We start from the raw sequence: 5,463 nt of genomic DNA on the forward strand, positions 1-5,463 counted from the left end.
GGGATCGGTCCCCTGCTCGCCCGCACAGCCTCACCTACTGCACCTTCCTCCTTGTGCTTTATGCTTGGGAACACCAGACTGCACACGCTTCAAGCCCACCCAAGGTTTCATGCCTCTGTCCTCCGTCTAGAATGCCTTTCCTTCACCTCGTCCTCCCAAGAAACTTCTCTTTGGCTTTCTTCTTCTTCTCCTCCTCTAAGCCATCCCTCACATTTACTCCTTTCCAGCCAACCAAGAGCTGAACCACTTTTTGGTACACTGCCATTGTCATGTCAACACACTGTCTTCTATGTATAATATGTCTTCAGGTGTCTGTGCCTCCGCTCAGTCTTAGGGCCCCGCAAGAGCAGGGACTTTGTCCTAATCAACTCTTTCCCCAGCACCAGGCACAGTGTCTGGCATATAATCCAGCCTAGATCAAGTTCTACCTTTTTCATGGACCCTCCTAGTTTCCTAACCTTCCCTCCTCTGAATTCTACGCCATGTTTTGTACCACCTGACCCTGAGCACCCCTTCTGCTTCTGGACCACAGCCAGGGATAAGTCCCTGATCCAAGGAGAGACAGCTCACTCACAGGCTGGCCAGGTGGTCTCTGGCTCTGACAAAAAACTGCCCAATCTAGGTCAAGCTGGGCAAAGCAGAATCTTACTCTTGGGAATTTTAATTTAGAAATATGGTAGGGTAGCCTTTGAGACTAATAAAAAATTGTGCAAATCTGAGGTAGTATGATACAAAACATATTATCTAAGCCTCATTTATGTACCTACTTTGAAATAATGGAAATATCCCAAAATAGGAACCTGGAGCTACCTGGAATCCTGGTCCACACTTTGGGAAGCCCAGCAGTACAAGGATCTCTACCCCTGGTCTCTCGTCAGCTCCCTGTCTTTGTAACCAGCACTCTTATTGAAATCAGACCCCCACTCATTCAGAGTTTGAGCGGGCAGGGGGACCTTCCACTCTCGTGACCTAATAGTGTAACCAAAGTGCCTAGTACTGTACCTGGGCCATAGCAGGTGCTCAATAAACAGCAGCTCCCTCCTTCTCCTCATTAGTATCATTGTTATCAACTCTTTGGTGGCAAACACAGCTTATACTTCTCTGTATCCCTGTTGGAGTCTAACAGTTCTGGGCTCCAACGTTAACTCACACTTTTGGACGTGGGGCCTTGGGCCCTTGAGCAGGTTACCTACATTCTTGAAACCCTGTTTCCTATCTGTCAAACGAGGATAACAAGATATGCTTCCACTGACTGTTGGGCTAAATAAGACCATAAGATGCCTAACGCAGTGCTTGGCACCAAGCAAGCAAGTGGTACATGTCAGCTGCTGCTGCTTCCTATTGTGAGTAGTATTAGTCATGCACCTTAAACACAGTAAATACTTGTTGGCTTACTGAAGTCACCGCCCAGAGAAAAACATTTGTTCTGCATTCTCAGTAAGAAACTTTGGGAGGTGACTTGGGCAGGCACTGAGAGAACAGATGTCTCTCATGCAGCATCAGCAAAATAACAAATCAGAAGAACTGATGGGCCTTTCACTTTGCTTGGAACCCCACCCAACCGGCAGAACCTGCTGGGCTATCTCCCAGGCCCACGGATCCTCTGGGGGACCTTGTGCTATCACCCCATGGCTTGCACCCTTCTTCACCTCATATTACTAAACCACCAGCACTATCTGTGGTCATTTTGGTAGATTATCAAATCTCATTCATCCAGAATTTCTTTTACTCATTAATGTTTTTAACTCTCACTGACTTAATAAATGTGATTAATGACTTTCTTTGCAGGAGTGGAAGAGCCTTTGCACCTTCCACAGGAGGCACTGTCATTATATAATCACTTGGAATCATGCAGCCCTGGGTCTGTGCTGGGTGAGGCAGGAGCTGGGTAGGTTTGGTGCTGGGCTGAGCTGGAGGGAGCCGAGCAGCACACAGCTGACCCGCAGTGGGGTCAGGAGAGGCCAGGGCCTGAGGAGGGCCTTCTTGGGCAATGGCTGCTCTCACACATTCTTCTTTACCCTGTCTTTCTGGCACCTCCCTGCTAGTTATCCCAGGGTTGGGATTTTTTTTTTTAAGGAAAAAAAACAACCCAATGGGAATTTTCCACCAGCTTGAAATGGTGGAGAACCCCCTACCAAGACAGGGTACACATTTGTACATGAGTTTGAGAACTTGGGAGAAAAGTCAGGCCTCGGCTCCACAGTGGAAGGGGCCCAGTGATCCAAATCTTCTGGCAACCCCAATGGCCGTACGAGAGGGGCCAGTAGATGATCCTCTATGGGCAGGAGGTCGAGCATGTTGTAAATAACTGGTACTTGATGAACCAGGAGAGAGAGAACCAGAATAAATTGTTATTTGATTTAAAGTTCTAGGCCCCTTGAGGATGGTATGTTCTCAATCAGTCCCAGGGACTGATGTTACTGGGGAAACAAGGGAGAGAAGCTCCTCTTCATCCTTCTACACATCCTCCTTCGCCCACATTTCCCCTTGTGGGAAAAACTGGCTACCATGAGGGATTCTAGTTTCAGCTCTGCTTCTCCTTGCAGGCCCTTGTTATTGGTAAATAAATATTCAACTATTTACATTTTAATTTACATTTAATTTACATTAAAATTTACATTTTAATTCCTTACCACATGGTTAGACTTGGTTATGAATTTATACATTGTAATATAGAAAAATAAGTATTTATTAAGTAATGCTAAGAAGTCAATATTAAAGAAGAAAATTTGCAGGTGGCTTGAGGCAGAACAGGGCTCACTCTGTGGCAGTCTCATGTGCTGTCTCACTTTCCTCACCCGCACTCTTTTTCAACCCAGTATGCATCCAGAAGCTGCTCGGCTGGGGCTTTGATGACTTCCCTGGGGTAAGAAGAATAATGCCAAGGCTTTTACTTTTGAAAGGAACAGTTATAGTTTTCATTATTTCCTAATTTTAGATGAGAATTTTAAATTGTCCCCTATCATTTACCCTGTATCTTTATAGAATATCTCATCCTCATCAGGAGACTCCCTGTCGTGTAGCTTTCGTGCCATGATTTTCTTGCATGTGGCATTGAGAGACCTATACATATCCCTAAGCCAAAGTGGCTGACTTCTCCCGAAAAAGCCCTCCTAGAAAACAGAAAGGGAAATATTAATTCTGCATCTCCCCTGCTTTCTCTGGCCACAGTACTTTATTCTCCTCAAATTTACCTGAATCTCACTTTCCCTTGAGCTTCTCTTATGCAGCAGAAATCGAAAAGAGCCCCTTGGAGGAAAACACACACAGTTAGTGTTACATGTCATTTTTCATCTCTCTCACAATGTGTTATCTCTGGTCTTATTAGGACTAAATGGGTACCTCAGTCCATAATCACAATGAGCAAAATCACCACAGACCGGGGATCTTGAAAATCATTCCATGCATGCTGGACTTCCAGATGTTTTCTGTGTCTGTCCAAAATGGCCCCCCAGTGTCTCTGGGGAGACCTGTGCATGTGGCTTAGTATGGAGTATAGGCAGGATTTTCAGTCCCGTTCACCTTTCTTGGCCCTTGGCCAAGTGCCCTCGTGCAGTGAAAACACTGCACAACGGCGCTGGGCAGAAACACGTTACTCTCTAGAGGAGCTTCACACCAGTCCGCTTCGGACTTAGTCTCACATGCAGCATTTGCTGGGGGTGTGGGTGTGGGGAGAAGGTGCTTTTATTTTCCTGTCTGCTCTATCCTATAAGTTGAATCACACCAAGTAAACACCTGAACCCAACGAGCAAAGTCATCTGTAGCGCTCTGACTTTCACACTGCAGGCTGTCACTGAGGTGTCAGTGAATTGTGAAATCCGTTTAAAGGCCATGAACAGCAGGGAAACACAAAATACTTTTTGAATACAAATAGAATAGAAAAAAATCACAGTGCACAATAAGTTTGTTTCAGAAACTATTTATGTCCATATAGTGTGTGTCTACTGAATTGTGACATAAAAGGTAGCTCACAGCACAAGCACAGTGTGATCAGTAGAGAAAACCTCAGTGGAAAGGGACCATCTTCTTTTTGATAATCACTAGCAGTATGAACATGGGGCAAGATATTTTCTCTTTCTCTTTCTCCATTTCCTTATTATAAAAGGAAGAGGCAAACTACTGTCTAAAGTTTCTCCTGGTTAAAATTCTATGAGTTTTGCATAAAGGAATAGAGAGTAGGGACCTGAAAAACAGTAGGATGAGAAGGGAAGTTTTCTTGCCACTTTACAGAAGGGACTCATATGTTCTACCTTTGGTCAGCTTTGAGTGAGGCCAGCCCCTAAATCCCCAACCATGTGGCCCTCCCTACCCCAGAGCCTCCTACAAGGCCTCTGGCCTGGCCTGATGCCTAGGAACCAGGCATCAGGCCAGCAGGAAAAGGTACAACCAAAACCCTCTCCCCGTCCACTCTCTTTCCTTAAAGGACTAGTGAAAGCAGATGAATCTGTGCCAGTCCTGTTCTAACTCAGCTTGGGCTGGGGAGCTAATTCTGCTGATAAATAAATTAGGGTAAATCATTAGGGTAATTAAACATTCTTCCTGCCTTTGGTGAGGAAATTGAAATAGATGAGTTCTAAGTTCTCCTCTAGTTGTAAAGTTCTGCTTTAAAAGACCAATATTTACCTCCTGCTTCTTGATTTATCTTCCTCTTTGGCAATTCTAAGAGAATAAATCTGTTTTGAAAGAAAACATGATCATGATTATCCATTACAACTATTTCCAGAAAGGAATTATTAATTCTTTTTTACTTTAAATCTTACCTACCCAGTGAGATGATAACTTTTTGAAGGAAAGGAATTCAACCCTGTTTAAGAATTCTTTGACTCTTCCACAGTACAAAGGAATTCAACCCTGTTTAAGAGTTCTTTGACTCTTCCACAGTACCTAACTTAGGGTCTTGCATGCAGCTGGCGATATATTTTATTGACTGTTTTAGATAACGTTCAACAGATAATTCCTAATAAAAACTCTTAGAAGTAGGAAAAGAAAATAAAAGTATCTAGCAGAAACCTAAGCATTGTTTTAAAGTCAAGAACAAGAGTAGGATGCCCATCATTACTGCAACTATTGATCACTGTGAAGGAGGTCTTAATCAGTACGATAAGAGAAATGAAGTATTGGAAAGGAAGAGACAAACATATTTGCACATGAAATGAGGGACCTAAAAAGACCAAAAGAATCAACAGAAATTTTATTGGAAGTAACATGAGTAAGATGGCTCCATACAAAAACAAGAGATCAACATATAAGCCTCAATAGCTTTCCCATATAACACAATTAACTAACTAAAACACAGAAGAAACATCCCATTTACTAAATCAATAAAAAGGCATAAAGTACCTAGCAATAAACTTAACCAAAAATGTGTAAGACCTATGTGACGAAAATATTAAAACTTTTCTGAAGGACATTAGGAAGAATTATTTACATGGCATGAGATACCATCCTCCTAGAATGTTGTAA

The sequence above is a fragment of the Physeter macrocephalus genome, chromosome 14 (assembly GCF_002837175.3).
Source record: "Physeter macrocephalus isolate SW-GA chromosome 14, ASM283717v5, whole genome shotgun sequence".
Lineage (NCBI taxonomy): Eukaryota > Metazoa > Chordata > Mammalia > Artiodactyla > Physeteridae > Physeter > Physeter macrocephalus.